Source organism: Balaenoptera borealis, assembly GCF_965194805.1.
Source record: "Balaenoptera borealis genome assembly, contig: HAP1_SCAFFOLD_676, whole genome shotgun sequence".
NCBI classification, from domain to species: domain Eukaryota; kingdom Metazoa; phylum Chordata; class Mammalia; order Artiodactyla; family Balaenopteridae; genus Balaenoptera; species Balaenoptera borealis.
In genome coordinates, this window is record NW_028123523.1 from 62,934 (window position 1) to 82,713 (window position 19,780).

Here is a 19,780-nt window from a genome sequence, read left to right on the forward strand (position 1 = left end):
GGCTGCTCTGTTGACAAGGACCTCCACTTCATTCCACCTTAAATATCCCAGGAAAGAGAAAAATGGATAAAGAAGTTGTGGTCCTTATGTACAATGGAATATCACTCAGCCATGAAATCAATGTCATAAGGTTAGTAGCAGCATGATGAGTGGATTTAGGTACGACGATTCTAAGTGAAATAAGTCACACAGAAAAGGACACTTCTCATAAGGTATCACTGATAGAGGGAATGTAAAAACCGTTACACTTGAACTGAATTACAAAACAGAACAGAGTCACACATGCAGAAAACACACTATGGCTGCTTAACGGGAAAGGTGAGGTGGGGTGATACATAAAACAAGGGTATCAAATTAGCTCCGATACCGTTCCCTAAACCCAATATGTTGTAGACAAGACCTACTCCTTGCTCAGAGAACTGGACTCAACACGCCCTATTCACCGCACAAGAATATATCTGACTAGTAATAATCTTAAAACCTATGTATTGATATCTCTCTGTTAGTGTGTCAAGTGGGTGTAAAGCGGCATAAACACAGCCGTGAAAAGCAGCTAAATTCCCATTATGAAAATAAATTACTTTGAAAAACCCATGAAACAACGACAGTGAAAGAGATAGAAATTCTTACACAATGACTTCAGGGGCTGTGATGCAACCTGGATTGACCATATCTAGACCCACAGCTGGATGAGACATAAGGGTGGACACTCTTCGGGCTGAGAGGTTTGGTGAGGTTGGGTGAGCAAATGCAGAACCTTTAAAGTAATACTGCGTGGTACCCATCGCATGGGTCCCAAATCTCCAGGTTCAAGGGCATCTTCCTACATCGAAAACATGCATGAGAAACCCAGAAGATGGTACACCGTGTGATGGGGAAAGGTTTCTAAAACGCACCTCATTTCTCATCTCCTTGTGCCCGGGTTCGCCATTCCAGCCGCTTTACTAGCAATCTCCCTACTTGGAACATCAGCACCTTTAACCTCCTGTTCCGTACAGGTTGCAATTTGTCCTGAGGATGAACGGGAAGACGGGGAACCAACGAGAGACTAGCTCTTGGTGTCGGGACAGGCACTGGTCACTCTATTTTCCCATCAGGAAGAAGAATTAACCACAGGCTCAGCCTGCCCCCCGGAACCAGAACAGGGCCTGAAGCCATACTGCACTTTTGCGGCCAGCTCCCAAAAAAGCGAGTTGTAAAATGGAGGTTCAGGGCACTGCAATTCACAAACCTGCAGAGTTATAAATGATAACTCTCGTCCACAAATATATTGAGGGAAGGCAAAGAAGAGGATTTGAAATCAAGGCAGAATTGCAGGAAACAGATTTCAGGAGGTAGATTCGAATCGCCTTTAAAGCACATGAAAAGCGGCAAAACGTTGACAATGATGCCCTTGGCCAAAAAGGGCGTATGCGTTTTTTCCTGAATATATTCAGGAAAAAACGCATACGCCCTTTTTGGCCAACCAAGCAACCTGGAAAGGCAAATCAGCGCTACAGAGAAGTCTCGCTTCCCATCGGTCAAAAGGGCCATGCTGAAAAAAGTGTCAAAACCAGAAATGCAGGACAGGCCATGGAGAAATGGGAGCCTTGCTACACTGATGGGCGGGATGTAAATTGCCAACAGCCACTCTGGAGAAGTGTACGGTGTGTCCTGAAACATCTGAAAAACACAGCTTAGAGAGCATAGGGCACTTCCACTCATGGGTGTATAAATTGGGAAAATTAAAAATCAGCAAGACACAAGCACCCAAAGTTGAGGGCTGCTCTGTTGACAAGGACCTCCACTTCATTCCACCTTAAATATCCCAGGAAAGAGAAAAATGGATAATAAAGTTGTGGTCTTTATGTACAATGGAATATCACTCAGCCATGAAATCAATGTCATAAGGTTAGTAGCAGCATGATGAGTGGATTTAGGTATGACGATTCTAAGTGAAATAAGTCACACAGAAAAGGACACTTCTCATAAGGTATCACTGATAGAGGGAATGTAAAAACCGTTACACTTGCACTGAATTACAAAACAGAACAGAGTCACACATGCAGAAAACACACTATGGCTGCTTAACGGGAAAGGGGAGGTGGGGTCATACATAAAACAAGGGTTTCAAATTAGCTCAGATACCGTTGCATAAACCCAATATGTAATAGACAAGACCTACTCCTTGCTCAGAGAACTGGACTCAACACGCCCTATTCACCGCACAAGAATATATCTGACTAGTAATAATCTTAAAACCTATGTACTGATATCTCTCTGTTAGTGTGTCAAGTGGGTGTAAAGCGGCATAAACACAGCAGTGAAAAGCAGCTAAACCCCATTATAAAAATAAATTACTTTGAAACACCCATGAAACAAAGATAGTGAAAGAGATAGAAATTCTTACACAATGAGTTCAGGGGCTGTGATGCAACCTGGATTGACCATATCTAGACCCACAGCTGGATGAGACATAAGGGTGGACACTCTTGGGGCTGAGAGGTTTGGTGAGGTTGGGTGAGCAAACGCAGACCCTTTAAAGTAATACTGCGTGGTACCCATCGCATGGGTCCCAAATCTCCAGGTTCAATGGCATCTTCCTACATCGAAAACATGCATGAGAAACCCAGAAGATGGTACACCGTGTGATGGGGAAAGGTTTCTAAAACGCACCTCATTTCTCATCTCCTTGTGCCCGGGTTCGCCATTCCAGCCGCTTTACTAGCAATCTCCCTACTTGGAGCATCAGCACCTTTAACCTCCGGTTCCGTACAGCTTGCAATTTGTCCTGAGGATGAACGGGAAGACGGGGAACCAACGAGAGACTAGCTCTTGGTGTCGGGACAGGCACAGGTCACTCTATTTTCCCATCAGGAAGAAGAATTAACCACAGGCTCAGCCTGCCCCCCGGAACAAGAACAGGGCCTGAAGCCATCCTGCGCTTTTGCGGCCAGCTCCCAATAATGCGAGTTGTAAAATGGAGGTTCAGGTAACTGCAATTCACAAACCTGCAGAGTTATAAATGATAACTCTCGTCCACAAATATATTGAGGGAAGGCAAAGAAGAGGATTTGAAATCAAGGCAGAATTGCACGAAACAGATTTCAGGAGGTAGATACGAATCGCCTTTAAAGCACATGAAAAGCGGCAAAACGTTGACAATGATGCCCTTGGCCAAAAAGGGCGTATGCGTTTTTTCCTGAATATATTCAGGAAAAAACGCATACGCCCTTTTTGGCCAACCAAGCAACCTGGAAAGGCAAATGAGCGCTACAGAGAAGTCTCACTTCCCATCGGTCAAAAGGGCCATGCTGAAAAAAGTGTCAAAACCAGAAATGCAGGACAGGCCATGGAGAAATGGGAGCCTTGCTACACTGATGGGCGGGATGTAAATTGCCAACAGCCACTCTGGAGAAGTGTACGGTGTGTCCTGAAACATCTGAAAAACCCAGCTTAGAGAGCATAGGGCACTTCCACTCATGGGGGTATAAATTGGGAAAATTAAAAATCAGCAAGACACAAGCACCCCAAAGTTGATGGCTGCTCTGTTGACAAGGACCTCCACTTCATTCCACCTTCAATATCCCAGGAAAGAGAAAAATGGATAAAGAAGTTGTGGTCCTTATGTACAATGGAATATCACTCAGCCATGAAATCAATGTCATAAGGTTAGTAGCAGCATGATGAGTGGATTTAGGTACTACGATTCTAAGTGAAATAAGTCACACAGAAAAGGACACTTCTCATAAGGTATCACTTTTAGAGGGAATGTAAAAACCGTTACACTTGAACTGAATTACAAAACAGAACAGAGTCACACATGCAGAAAACACACTATGGCTGCTTAACGGGAAAGGGGACGTGGGGTGATACATAAAACAAGGGCATCAAATTAGCTCAGATACCGTTCCATAAACCCAATATGTAGTAGACAAGACCTACTCCTTGCTCAGAGAACTGGACTCAACACGCCCTATTCACCGCACAAGAATATATCTGACTAGTAATAATCTTAAAACCTATGTATTGATATCTCTCGGTTAGTGTGGCAAGTGGGTGTAAAGCGGCATAAACACAGCCGTGAAAAGCAGCTAAACCCCATTATGAAAATAAATTACTTTGAAAAACCCATGAAACAACGACAGTGAAAGAGATAGAAATTCTTACACAATGAGTTCAGGGGCTGTGATGCAACCTGGATTGACCATATCTAGACCCACAGCTGGATGAGACATAAGGGTGGACACTCTTGGGGCTGAGAGGTTTGGTGAGGTTGGGTGAGCAAACGCACACCCTTTAAAGTAATACTGCGTGGTACCCATCGCATGGGTCCCAAATCTCCAGGTTCAATGGCATCTTCCTACATCAAAAACATGCATGAGAAACCCAGAAGATGGTACACCGTGTGATGGGGAAAGGTTTCTAAAACGCACCTCATTTCTCATCTCCTTGTGCCCGGGTTCGCCATTCCAGCCGCTTTACTAGCAATCTCCTTACTTGGAGCATCAGCACCTTTAACCTCCGGTTCCGTACAGGTTGCAATTTGTCCTGAGGATGAACGGGAAGACGGGGAACCAACGAGAGACTAGCTCTTGGTGTCGGGACAGGCACAGGTCATTCTATTTTCCATCAGGAAGAAGAATTAACCACAGGCTCAGCCTGCGCCCCGGAACCAGAACAGGGCCTGAAGCCATCCTGCGCTTTTGCGGCCAGCTCCCAAAAATGCGAGTTGTAAAATGGAGGTTCAGGACACTGCAATTCACAAACCTGCAGAGTTATAAATGATAACTCTCGTCCACAAATATATTGAGGGAAGGCAAAGAAGACGATTTGAAATCAAGGCAGAATTGCACGAAACAGATTTCAGGAGGTAGATATGAGTCGCCTTTAAAGCACATGAAAAGCGGCAAAACGTTGACAATGATGCCCTTGGCCAAAAAGGGCGTATGCGTTTTTTCCTGAATATATTCAGGAAAAAACGCATACGCCCTTTTTGGCCAACCAAGCAACCTGGAAAGGCAAATCAGCGCTACAGAGAAGTCTCGCTTCCCATCGGTCAAAAGGGCCATGCTGAAAAAAGTGTCAAAACCAGAAATGCAGGACAGGCCATGGAGAAATGGGAGCCTTGCTACACTGATGGGCGGGATGTAAATTGCCAACAGCCACTCTGGAGAAGTGTACGGTGTGTCCTGAAACATCTGAAAAACCCAGCTTAGAGAGAATAGGGCACTACCACTCATGGGGGTATAAATTGGGAAAATGAAAAATCAGCAAGACACAAGCACCCCAAAGTTGAGGGCTGCTCTGTTGACAAGGACCTCCACTTCATTCCACCTTAAATATCCCAGGAAAGAGAAAAATGGATAAAGAAGTTGTGGTCCTTATGTACAATGGAATATCACTCAGCCATGAAATCAATGTCATAAGGTTAGTAGCAGCATGATGAGTGGATTTAGGTACGACGATTCTAAGTGAAATAAGTCACACAGAAAAGGACACTTCTCATAAGGTATCACTGATAGAGGGAATGTAAAAACCGTTACACTTGAACTGAATTACAAAACAGAACAGAGTCACACATGCAGAAAACACACTTTGGCTGCTTAACGGGAAAGGTGAGGTGGGGTGATACATAAAACAAGGGTATCAAATTAGCTCAGATACCGTTCCCTAAACCCAATATGTAGTAGACAAGACCTACTCCTTGCTCAGAGAACTGGACTCAACACGCCCTATTCACCGCACAAGAATATATCTGACTAGTAATAATCTTAAAACCTATGTATTGATATCTCTCTGTTAGTGTGTCAAGTGGGTGTAAAGCGGCATAAACACAGCCGTGAAAAGCAGCTAAATTCCCATTATGAAAATAAATTACTTTGAAAAACCCATGAAACAACGACAGTGAAAGAGATAGAAATTCTTACACAATGACTTCAGGGGCTGTGATGCAACCTGGATTGACCATATCTAGACCCACAGCTGGATGAGACATAAGGGTGGACACTCTTCGGGCTGAGAGGTTTGGTGAGGTTGGGTGAGCAAATGCAGAACCTTTAAAGTAATACTGCGTGGTACCCATCGCATGGGTCCCAAATCTCCAGGTTCAAGGGCATCTTCCTACATCGAAAACATGCATGAGAAACCCAGAAGATGGTACACCGTGTGATGGGGAAAGGTTTCTAAAACGCACCTCATTTCTCATCTCCTTGTGCCCGGGTTCGCCATTCCAGCCGCTTTACTAGCAATCTCCCTACTTGGAACATCAGCACCTTTAACCTCCTGTTCCGTACAGGTTGCAATTTGTCCTGAGGATGAACGGGAAGACGGGGAACCAACGAGAGACTAGCTCTTGGTGTCGGGACAGGCACTGGTCACTCTATTTTCCCATCAGGAAGAAGAATTAACCACAGGCTCAGCCTGCCCCCCGGAACCAGAACAGGGCCTGAAGCCATACTGCAATTTTGCGGCCAGCTCCCAAAAAAGCGAGTTGTAAAATGGAGGTTCAGGGCACTGCAATTCACAAACCTGCAGAGTTATAAATGATAACTCTCGTCCACAAATATATTGAGGGAAGGCAAAGAAGAGGATTTGAAATCAAGGCAGAATTGCAGGAAACAGATTTCAGGAGGTAGATTCGAATCGCCTTTAAAGCACATGAAAAGCGGCAAAACGTTGACAATGATGCCCTTGGCCAAAAAGGGCGTATGCGTTTTTTCCTGAATATATTCAGGAAAAAACGCATACGCCCTTTTTGGCCAACCAAGCAACCTGGAAAGGCAAATCAGCGCTACAGAGAAGTCTCGCTTCCCATCGGTCAAAAGGGCCATGCTGAAAAAAGTGTCAAAACCAGAAATGCAGGACAGGCCATGGAGAAATGGGAGCCTTGCTACACTGATGGGCGGGATGTAAATTGCCAACAGCCACTCTGGAGAAGTGTACGGTGTGTCCTGAAACATCTGAAAAACACAGCTTAGAGAGCATAGGGCACTTCCACTCATGGGTGTATAAATTGGGAAAATTAAAAATCAGCAAGACACAAGCACCCAAAGTTGAGGGCTGCTCTGTTGACAAGGACCTCCACTTCATTCCACCTTAAATATCCCAGGAAAGAGAAAAATGGATAATAAAGTTGTGGTCTTTATGTACATGGGAATATCACTCAGCCATGAAATCAATGTCATAAGGTTAGTAGCAGCATGATGAGTGGATTTAGGTATGACGATTCTAAGTGAAATAAGTCACACAGAAAAGGACACTTCTCATAAGGTATCACTGATAGAGGGAATGTAAAAACCGTTACACTTGCACTGAATTACAAAACAGAACAGAGTCACACATGCAGAAAACACACTATGGCTGCTTAACGGGAAAGGGGAGGTGGGGTCATACATAAAACAAGGGTTTCAAATTAGCTCAGATACCGTTCCATAAACCCAATATGTAATAGACAAGACCTACTCCTTGCTCAGAGAACTGGACTCAACACGCCCTATTCACCGCACAAGAATATATCTGACTAGTAATAATCTTAAAACCTATGTACTGATATCTCTCTGTTAGTGTGTCAAGTGGGTGTAAAGCGGCATAAACACAGCAGTGAAAAGCAGCTAAACCCCATTATAAAAATAAATTACTTTGAAACACCCATGAAACAAAGACAGTGAAAGAGATAGAAATTCTTACACAATGAGTTCAGGGGCTGTGATGCAACCTGGATTGACCATATCTAGACCCACAGCTGGATGAGACATAAGGGTGGACACTCTTGGGGCTGAGAGGTTTGGTGAGGTTGGGTGAGCAAACGCAGACCCTTTAAAGTAATACTGCGTGGTACCCATCGCATGGGTCCCAAATCTCCAGGTTCAATGGCATCTTCCTACATCGAAAACATGCATGAGAAACCCAGAAGATGGTACACCGTGTGATGGGGAAAGGTTTCTAAAACGCACCTCATTTCTCATCTCCTTGTGCCCGGGTTCGCCATTCCAGCCGCTTTACTAGCAATCTCCCTACTTGGAGCATCAGCACCTTTAACCTCCGGTTCCGTACAGCTTGCAATTTGTCCTGAGGATGAACGGGAAGACGGGGAACCAACGAGAGACTAGCTCTTGGTGTCGGGACAGGCACAGGTCACTCTATTTTCCCATCAGGAAGAAGAATTAACCACAGGCTCAGCCTGCCCCCCGGAACAAGAACAGGGCCTGAAGCCATCCTGCGCTTTTGCGGCCAGCTCCCAATAATGCGAGTTGTAAAATGGAGGTTCAGGGCACTGCAATTCACAAACCTGCAGAGTTATAAATGATAACTCTCGTCCACAAATATATTGAGGGAAGGCAAAGAAGAGGATTTGAAATCAAGGCAGAATTGCACGAAACAGATTTCAGGAGGTAGATACGAATCGCCTTTAAAGCACATGAAAAGCGGCAAAACGTTGACAATGATGCCCTTGGCCAAAAAGGGCGTATGCGTTTTTTCCTGAATATATTCAGGAAAAAACGCATACGCCCTTTTTGGCCAACCAAGCAACCTGGAAAGGCAAATCAGCGCTACAGAGAAGTCTCGCTTCCCATCGGTCAAAAGGGCCATGCTGAAAAAAGTGTCAAAACCAGAAATGCAGGACAGGCCATGGAGAAATGGGAGCATTGCTACACTGATGGGCGGGATGTAAATTGCCAACAGCCACAATGGAGAAGTGTACGGTGTGTCCTGAAACATCTGAAAAACACAGCTTAGAGAGCATAGGGCACTTCCACTCATGGGGGTATAAATTGGGAAAATGAAAAATCAGCAAGACACAAGCACCCCAAAGTTTAGGGCTGCTATGTTGACCAGGACCTCCACTTCATTCCACCTTAAATATCCCAGGAAAGAGAAAAATGGATAAAGAAGTTGTGGTCCTTATGTACAATGGAATATCACTCAGCCATGAAATCAATGTCACAAGGCTAGTAGCAGCATGATGTGTGGATTTAGGTACGACGATTCTAAGTGAAATAAGTCACACAGAAAAGGACACTTCTCATAAGGTATCACTGATAGAGGGAATGTAAAAACCGTTACACTTGAACTGAATTACAAAACAGAACAGAGTCACACATGCAGAAAACACACTATGGCTGCTTAACTGGAAAGGTGAGGTGGGGTGATACATAAAACAAGGGTTTCAAATTAGCTCAGATACCGTTCCATAAACCCAGTATGTAATAGACAAAACCTACTCCTTGCTCAGAGAACTGGACTCAACACGCCCTATTCACCGCACAAGAATATATCTGACTAGTAATAATCTTAAAACTTATGTATTGATATCTCTCTGTTAGTGTATCAAGTGGGTGTAAAGCGGCATAAACACAGCAGTGAAAAACAGCTAAACCCCATTATGAAAATAAATTACTTTGAAAAACCCATGAAACAAAGACAGTGAAAGAGAGAGAAATTCTTACACAATGCGTTCAGGGGCTGTGATGCAACCTGGATTGACCATATCTAGACCCACAGCTGGATGAGACATAAGGGTGGACACTCTTGGGGCTGAGAGGTTTGGTGAGGTTGGGTGAGCAAACGCAGACCCTTTAAAGTAATACTGCGTGGTACCCATCGCATGGGTCCCTAATCTCCAGCTTCAAGGGCATCTTCCTACATCGAAAACATGCATGAGAAACCCAGAAGATAGTACACCGTGTGATGGGGAAAGGTTTCTAAAACGCACCTCATTTCTCATCTCCTTGTGCCCGGGTTCGCCATTCCAGCCGCTTTACTAGCAATCTCCCTACTTGGAGCATCAGCACCTTTAACCTCCTGTTCCGTACAGGTTGCAATTTGTCCTGAGGATGAACGGGAAGACGGGGAACCAACGAGAGACTAGCTCTTGGTGTTGGGACAGGCACAGGTCACTCTATTTTCCCATTGAGGAAGAAGAATTAACCACAGGCTCAGCCTGCCCCCCGGAACAAGAACAGGGCCTGAACCCATCCTGCGCTTTTGCAGCCAGCTCCCAAAAAAAGCGAGTTGTAAAATGGAGGTTCAGGGCACTGCAATTCACAAACCTGCAGAGTTATAAATGATAACTCTCGTCCACAAATATATTGAGGGAAGGCAAAGAAGAGGATTTGAAATCAAGGCAGAATTGCAGGAAACAGATTTCAGGAGGTAGATTCGAATCGCCTTTAAAGCACATGAAAAGCGGCAAAATGTTGACAATGATGCCCTTGGCCAAAAAGGGCGTATGCGTTTTTTCCTGAATATATTCAGGAAAAAACGCATACGCCCTTTTTGGCCAACCAAGCAACCTGGAAATGCAAATCAGCGCTACAAAAAAGTCTCGCTTCCCATCGGTCAAAAAGGCCATGCTGAAAAAAGTGTCAAAACCAGAAATGCAGGACAGGCAATGGAGAAATGGGAGCATTGCTACACTGATGGGCGGGATGTAAATTGCCAACAGCCACAATGGAGAAGTGTACGGTGTGTCCTGAAACATCTGAAAAACACAGCTTAGAGAGCATAGGGCACTTCCACTCATGGGGGTATAAATTGGGAAAATGAAAAATCAGCAAGACACAAGCACCCCAAAGTTTAGGGCTGCTATGTTGACCAGGACCTCCACTTCATTCCATCTTAAATATCCCAGGAAAGAGAAAAATGGATAAAGAAGTTGTGGTCCTTATGTACAATGGAATATCACTCAGCCATGAAATCAATGTCACAAGGCTAGTAGCAGCATGATGTGTGGATTTAGGTACGACGATTCTAAGTGAAATAAGTCACACAGAAAAGGACACTTCTCATAAGGTATCACTGATAGAGGGAATGTAAAAACCGTTACACTTGAACTGAATTACAAAACAGAACAGAGTCACACATGCAGAAAACACACTATGGCTGCTTAACTGGAAAGGTGAGGTGGGGTGATACATAAAACAAGGGTTTCAAATTAGCTCAGATACCGTTCCATAAACCCAGTATGTAATAGACAAAACCTACTCCTTGCTCAGAGAACTGGACTCAACACGCCCTATTCACCGCACAAGAATATATCTGACTAGTAATAATCTTAAAACTTATGTATTGATATCTCTCTGTTACTGTATCAAGTGGGTGTAAAGCGGCATAAACACAGCAGTGAAAAACAGCTAAACCCCATTATGAAAATAAATTACTTTTAAAAACCCATGAAACAAAGACAGTGAAAGAGAGAGAAATTCTTACACAATGCGTTCAGGGGCTGTGATGCAACCTGGATTGACCATATCTAGACCCACAGCTGGATGAGACATAAGGGTGGACACTCTTGGGGCTGAGAGGTTTGGTGAGGTTGGGTGAGCAAACGCAGACCCTTTAAAGTAATACTGCGTGGTACCCATCGCATGGGTCCCTAATCTCCAGCTTCAAGGGCATCTTCCTACATCGAAAACATGCATGAGAAACCCAGAAGATAGTACACCGTGTGATGGGGAAAGGTTTCTAAAACGCACCTCATTTCTCATCTCCTTGTGCCCGGGTTCGCCATTCCAGCCGCTTTACTAGCAATCTCCCTACTTGGAGCATCAGCACCTTTAACCTCCTGTTCCGTACAGGTTGCAATTTGTCCTGAGGATGAACGGGAAGACGGGGAACCAACGAGAGACTAGCTCTTGGTGTTGGGACAGGCACAGGTCACTCTATTTTCCCATTGAGGAAGAAGAATTAACCACAGGCTCAGCCTGCCCCCCGGAACAAGAACAGGGCCTGAACCCATCCTGCGCTTTTGCAGCCAGCTCCCAAAAAAGCGAGTTGTAAAATGGAGGTTCAGGGCACTGCAATTCACAAACCTGCAGAGTTATAAATGATAACTCTCGTCCACAAATATATTGAGGGAAGGCAAAGAAGAGGATTTGAAATCAAGGCAGAATTGCAGGAAACAGATTTCAGGAGGTAGATTCGAATCGCCTTTAAAGCACATGAAAAGCGGCAAAATGTTGACAATGATGCCCTTGGCCAAAAAGGGCGTATGCGTTTTTTCCTGAATATATTCAGGAAAAAACGCATACGCCCTTTTTGGCCAACCAAGCAACCTGGAAAGGCAAATCAGCGCTACAAAGAAGTCTCGCTTCCCATCGGTCAAAAGGGCCATGCTGAAAAAAGTGTCAAAACCAGAAATGCAGGACAGGCCATGGAGAAATGGGAGCCTTGCTATACTGATGGGCGGGATGTAAATTGCCGACAGCCACTCTGGAGAAGTGTACGGTGTGTCCTGAAACATCTGAAAAACACAGCTTAGAGAGCATAGCGCACTTCCACTCATGGAGGTATAAATTGGGAAAATGAAAAATCAGCAAGACACAAGCACCCCAAAGTTGAGGGCTGCTCTGTTGACAAGGACCTCCACTTCATTCCACCTTAAATATCCAAGGAAAGAGAAAAATGGATAAAGAAGTTGTGGTCCTTATGTATAATGGAATATCACTCAGCCATGAAATCAATGTCATAAGGTTAGTAGCAGCATGATGAGTGGATTTAGGAACGACGATTCTATGTGAAATAAGTCACACAGAAAAGGACACTTCTCATAAGGTATCACTTTTAGAGGGAATGTAAAAACCGTTACACTTGAACTGAATTACAAAACAGAACAGAGTCACACATGCAGAAAACACACTATGGCTGCTTAACGGGAAAGGGGAGGTGGGGTGATACATAAAACAAGGGTATCAAATTAGCTCAGATACCGTTCCATAAACCCAATATGTAATAGACAAGACCTACTCCTTGCTCAGAGAACTGGACTCAACACGCCCTATTCACCGCACAAGAATATATCTGACTAGTAATAATCTTAAAACCTATGTACTGATATCTCTCTGTTAGTGTGTCAAGTGGGTGTAAAGCGGCATAAACACAGCAGTGAAAAGCAGCTAAACCCCATTATAAAAATAAATTACTTTAAAACACCCATGAAACAAAGACAGTGAAAGAGAGAGTAATTCTTACACAATGCGTTCAGGGGCTGTGATGCAACCTGGATTGACCATATCTAGACCCACAGCTGGATGAGACATAAGGGTGGACACTCTTGGGGCTGAGAGGTTTGGTGAGGTTGGGTGAGCAAACGCAGACCCTTTAAAGTAATACTGCGTGGTACCCATCGCATGGGTCCCAAATCTCCAGGTTCAAGGGCATCTTCCTACATCGAAAACATGCATGAGAAACCCAGAAGATGGTACACCGTGTGATGGGGAAAGGTTTCTAAAACGCACCTCATTTCTCATCTCCTTGTGCCCGGGTTCGCCATTCCAGCCGCTTTACTAGCAATCTCCCTACTTGGAGCATCAGCACCTTTAATCTCCGGTTCCGTACAGGTTGCAATTTGTCCTGAGGATGAACGGGAAGACGGGGAACCAACGAGAGACTAGCTCTTGGTGTCGGGACAGGCACAGGTCACTCTATTTTCCCATCAGGAAGAAGAATTAACCACAGGCTCAGCCTGCCCCCCGGAACAAGAACAGGGCCTGAAGCCATCCTGCGCTTTTGCGGCCAGCTCCCAAAAAAGCGAGTTGTAAAATGGAGGTTCAGGTAACTGCAATTCACAAACCTGCAGAGTTATAAATGATAACTCTCGTCCACAAATATATTGAGGGAAGGCAAAGAAGAGGATTTGAAATCAAGGCAGAATTGCACGAAACAGATTTCAGGATGTAGATACGAATCGCCTTTAAAGCACATGAAAAGCGGCAAAACGTTGACAATGATGCCCTTGGCCAAAAAGGGCGTATGCGTTTTTTCCTGAATATATTCAGGAAAAAACGCATACGCCCTTTTTGGCCAACCAAGCAACCTGGAAAGGCAAATCAGCGCTACAGAGAAGTCTCGCTTCCCATCGGTCAAAAGGGCCATGCTGAAAAAAGTGTCAAAACCAGAAATGCAGGACAGGCCATGGAGAAATGGGAGCCTTGCTACACTGATGGGCGGGATGTAAATTGCCAACAGCCACTCTGGAGGAGTGTACGGTGTGTCCTGAAACATCTGAAAAACACAGCTTAGAGAGCATAGGGCATTTCCACTCATGGGGGTATAAATAGGGAAAATGAAAAATCAGCAAGACACAAGCACCCCAAAGTTGAGGGCTGCTCTGTTGACAAGGACCTTCACTTCATTCCACCTTAAATATCCCAGGAAAGAGAAAAATGGATAAAGAAGTTGTGGTCCTTATGTACAATGGAATATCACTCAGCCATGAAATCAATGTCATAAGGTTAGTAGCAGCATGATGAGTGGATTTAGGTACGACGATTCTAAGTGAAATAAGTCACACAGAAAAGGACACTTCTCATAAGGTATCACTTTTAGAGGGAATGTAAAAACCGTTACACTTGAACTGAATTACAAAACAGAACAGAGTCACACATGCAGAAAACAGACTATGGCTGCTTAACGGGAAAGGGGAGGTGGGGTGATACATAAAACAAGGGTATCAAATTAGCTCAGATACCGTTCCATAAACCCAATATGTAGTAGAAAAGACCTACTCCTTGCTCAGAGAACTGGACTCAACACGCCCTATTCACCGAACAAGAATATATCTGACTAGTAATAATCTTAAAACCTATGTATTGATATCTCTCTGTTAGTGTGTCAAGTGGGTGTAAAGCGGCATAAACACAGCAGTGAAAAGCAGCTAAACCCCATTATGAAAATAAATTACTTTGAAAAACCCATGAAACAACGACAGTGAAAGAGATAGAAATTCTTACACAATGAGTTCAGGGGCTGTGATGCAACCTGGATTGACCATATCTAGACCCACAGCTGGATGAGACATAAGGGTGGACACTCTTGGGGCTGAGAGGTTTGGTGAGGTTGGGTGAGCAAACGCAGACCCTTTAAAGTAATACTGCGTGGTACCCATCGCATGGGTCCCAAATCTCCAGGTTCAAGGGCATCTTCCTACATCGAAAACATGCATGAGAAACCCAGAAGATGGTACACCGTGTGATGGGGAAAGGTTTCTAAAACGCACCTCATTTCTCATCTCCTTGTGCCCGGGTTCGCCATTCCAGCCACTTTACTAGCAATCTCCCTACTTGGAGCATCAGCACCTTTAACCTCCTGTTCCGTACAGGTTGCAATTTGTCCTGAGGATGAACGGGAAGACGGGGAACCAACGAGAGACTAGCTCTTGGTGTCGGGACAGGCACAGGTCACTCTATTTTCCCATCAGGAAGAAGAATTAACCACAGGCTCAGCCTGCCCCCCGGAACCAGAACAGGGCCTGAAGCCATCCTGCGCTTTTGCGGCCAGCTCCCAAAAAAGCGAGTTGTAAAATGGAGGTTCAGGGCACTGCAATTCACAAACCTGCAGAGTTATAAATGATAACTCTCGTCCACAAATATATTGAGGGAAGGCAAAGAAGAGGATTTGAAATCAAGGCAGAATTGCACGAAACAGATTTCAGGAGGTAGATACGAATCGCCTTTAAAGCACATGAAAAGCGGCAAAACGTTGACAATGATGCCCTTGGCCAAAAAGGGCGTATGCGTTTTTTCCTGAATATATTCAGGAAAAAACGCATACGCCCTTTTTGGCCAACCAAGCAACCTGGAAAGGCAAATCAGCGCTACAGAGAAGTCTCGCTTCCCATCGGTCAAAAGGGCCATGCTGAAAAAAGTGTCAAAACCAGAAATGCAGGACAGGCCATGGAGAAATGGGAGCCTTGCTACACTGATGGGCGGGATGTAAATTGCCAACAGCCACTCTGGAGAAGTGTACGGTGTGTCCTGAAACATCTGAAAAACACAGCTTAGAGAGCATAGGGCACTTCCACTCATGGGGGTATAAATTGGGAAAATGAAAAATCAGCAAGACACAAGCACCCCAAAGTTGAGGGCTGCTCTGTTGACAAGGACCTCCACTTCATTCCACCTTAAATATCCCAGGAAAGAGAAAAATGGATAAAGAAGTTGTGGTCCTTATGTACAATGGAATATCACTCAGCCATGAAATCAATGTCATAAGGTTAGTAGCAGCATGATGAGTGGATTTAGGTACGACGATTCTAAGTGAAATAAGTCACACAGAAAAGGACACTTCTCATAAGGTATCACTGATAGAGGGAATGTAAAAACCGTTACACTTGAACTGAATTACAAAACAGAACAGAGTCACACATGCAGAAAACACACTATGGCTGCTTAACGGGAAAGGTGAGGTGGGGTGATACATAAAACAAGGGTATCAAATTAGCTCAGATACCGTTCCATAAACCCAATATGTAGTAGACAAGACCTACTCCTTGCTCAGAGAACTGGACTCAACACGCCCTATTCACCGCACAAGAATATATCTGACTGGTAATAATCTTGAAACCTATGTATTGATATCTCTCTGTTAGTGTGTCAAGTGGGTGTGAAGCGGCATAAACACAGCCGTGAAAAGCAGCTAAACCCCATTATGAAAATAAATTACTTTGAAAAACCCATGAAACAACGACAGTGAAAGAGATAGAAATTCTTACACAATGAGTTCAGGGGCTGTGATGCAACCTGGATTGACCATATCTAGACCCACAGCTGGATGAGACATAAGGGTGGACACTCTTGGGGCTGAGAGGTTTGGTGAGGTTGGGTGAGCAAACGCAGACCCTTTAAAGTAATACTGCGTGGTACCCATCGCATGGGTCCCAAATCTCCAGGTTCAAGGGCATCTTCCTACATCGAAAACATGCATGAGAAACCCAGAAGATGGTACACCGTGTGATGGGGAAAGGTTTCTAAAACGCACCTCATTTCTCATCTCCTTGTGCCCGGGTTCGCCATTCCAGCCACTTTACTAGCAATCTCCCTACTTGGAGCATCAGCACCTTTAACCTCCTGTTCCGTACAGGTTGCAATTTGTCCTGAGGATGAACGGGAAGACGGGGAACCAACGAGAGACTAGCTCTTGGTGTCGGGACAGGCACTGGTCACTCTATTTTCCCATCAGGAAGAAGAATTAACCACAGGCTCAGCCTGCCCCCCGGAACCAGAACAGGGCCTGAAGCCATCCTGCGCTTTTGCGGCCAGCTCCCAAAAAAGCGAGTTGTAAAATGGAGGTTCAGGGCACTGCAATTCACAAACCTGCAGAGTTATAAATGATAACTCTCGTCCACAAATATATTGAGGGAAGGCAAAGAAGAGGATTTGAAATCAAGGCAGAATTGCACGAAACAGATTTCAGGAGGTAGATATGAATCGCCTTTAAAGCACATGAAAAGCGGCAAAACGTTGACAATGATGCCCTTGGCCAAAAAGGGCGTATGCGTTTTTTCCTGAATATATTCAGGAAAAAACGCATACGCCCTTTTTGGCCAACCAAGCAACCTGGAAAGGCAAATCAGCGCTACAGAGAAGTCTCGCTTCCCATCGGTCAAAAGGGCCATGCTGAAAAAAGTGTCAAAACCAGAAATGCAGGACAGGCCATGGAGAAATGGGAGCCTTGCTACACTGATGGGCGGGATGTAAATTGCCAACAGCCACTCTGGAGAAGTGTACGGTGTGTCCTGAAACATCTGAAAAACACAGCTTAGAGAGCATAGGGCACTTCCACTCATGGGGGTATAAATTGGGAAAATGAAAAATCAGCAAGACACAAGCACCCCAAAGTTGAGGGCTGCTCTGTTGACAAGGACCTCCACTTCATTCCACCTTAAATATCCCAGGAAAGAGAAAAATGGATAAAGAAGTTGTGGTCCTTATGTACAATGGAATATCACTCAGCCATGAAATCAATGTCATAAGGTTAGTAGCAGCATGATGAGTGGATTTAGGTACGACGATTCTAAGTGAAATAAGTCACACAGAAAAGGACACTTCTCATAAGGTATCACTGATAGAGGGAATGTAAAAACCGTTACACTTGAACTGAATTACAAAACAGAACAGAGTCACACATGCAGAAAACACACTATGGCTGCTTAACGGGAAAGGTGAGGTGGGGTGATACATAAAACAAGGGTATCAAATTAGCTCAGATACCGTTCCATAAACCCAATATGTAGTAGACAAGACCTACTCCTTGCTCAGAGAACTGGACTCAACACGCCCTATTCACCGCACAAGAATATATCTGACTGGTAATAATCTTGAAACCTATGTATTGATATCTCTCTGTTAGTGTGTCAAGTGGGTGTAAAGCGGCATAAACACAGCCGTGAAAAGCAGCTAAACCCCATTATGAAAATAAATTACTTTGAAAAACCCATGAAACAACGACAGTGAAAGAGATAGAAATTCTTACACAATGAGTTCAGGGGCTGTGATGCAACCTGGATTGACCATATCTAGACCCACAGCTGGATGAGACATAAGTGTGGACACTCTTGGGGCTGAGAGGTTTGGTGAGGTTGGGTGAGCAAACGCAGACCCTTTAAAGTAATACTGCGTGGGACCCATCGCATGGGTCCCAAATCTCCAGGTTCAAGGGCATCTTCCTACATCGAAAACATGCATGAGAAACCCAGAAGATGGTACACCGTGTGATGGGGAAAGGTTTCTAAAACGCACCTCATTTCTCATCTCCTTGTGCCCGGGTTCGCCATTCCAGTCGCTTTACTAGCAATCTCCCTACTTGGAGCATCAGCACCTTTAACCTCCTGTTCCGTACAGGTTGCAATTTGTCCTGAGGATGAACGGGAAGACGGGGAACCAACGAGAGACTAGCTCTTGGTGTCGGGACAGACACAGGTCACTCTATTTTCCCATCAGGAAGAAGAATTAACCACAGGCTCAGCCTGCCCCGCGGAACTAGAACAGGGCCTGAAGCCATCCTGCGATTTTGCGGCCAGCTCCCAAAAAAGCGAGTTGTAAAATGGAGGTTCAGGGCACTGCAATTCACAAACCTGCAGAGTTATAAATGATAACTCTCGTCCACAAATATATTGAGGGAAGGCAAAGAAGAGGATTTGAAATCAAGGCAGAATTGCACGAAACAGATTTCAGGAGGTAGATACGAATCGCCTTTAAAGCACATGAAAAGCGGCAAAACGTTGACAATGATGCCCTTGGCCAAAAAGGGCGTATGCGTTTTTTCCTGAATATATTCAGGAAAAAACGCATACGCCCTTTTTGGCCAACCAAGCAACCTGGAAAGGCAAATCAGCGCTACAGAGAAGTCTCGCTTCCCATCGGTCAAAAGGGCCATGCTGAAAAAAGTGTCAAAACCAGAAATGCAGGACAGGCCATGGAGAAATGGGAGCCTTGCTACACTGATGGGCGGGATGTAAATTGCCAACAGCCACTCTGGAGAAGTGTACGGTGAGTCCTGAAACATCTAAAAAACACAGCTTAGAGAGCATAGGGCACTTCCACTCATGGAGGTATAAATTGGGAAAATGAAAAATCAGCAAGACACAAGCACCCCAAAGTTGAGGGCTGCTCTGTTGACAAGGACCTCCACTTCATTCCACCTTAAATATCCCAGGAAAGAGAAAAATGGATAAAGAAGTTGTGGTCCTTATGTACAATGGAATATCACTCAGCCATGAAATCAATGTCATAAGGTTAGTAGCAGCATGATGAGTGGATTTAGGTACGACGATTCTAAGTGAAATAAGTCACACAGAAAAGGACACTTCTCATAAGGTATCACTTTTAGAGGGAATGTAAAAACCGTTACACTTGAACTGAATTACAAAACAGAACAGAGTCACACATGCAGAAAACAGACTATGGCTGCTTAACGGGAAAGGTGAGGTGGGGTGATACATAAAACAAGGGTATCAAATTAGCTCAGATACCGTTCCATAAACCCAATATGTAGTAGACAAGACCTACTCCTTGCTCAGAGA

General features: G+C 44.6%; 1 long non-coding RNA gene across 1 annotated transcript in view; it reads right to left on the minus strand.

Moving 5' to 3' along the window:
• Nucleotides 1-276: 276 nt before the first annotated feature.
• LOC309621559 overlaps nt 277-19,780 on the minus strand; it is a 280,765-nt gene continuing 261,261 nt past the window's right edge. The window contains exon 2 of the long non-coding RNA XR_014240089.1: nt 277-400. This is a non-coding gene — a long non-coding RNA (uncharacterized lncRNA). The remainder of the gene's footprint in view (nt 401-19,780) is intronic.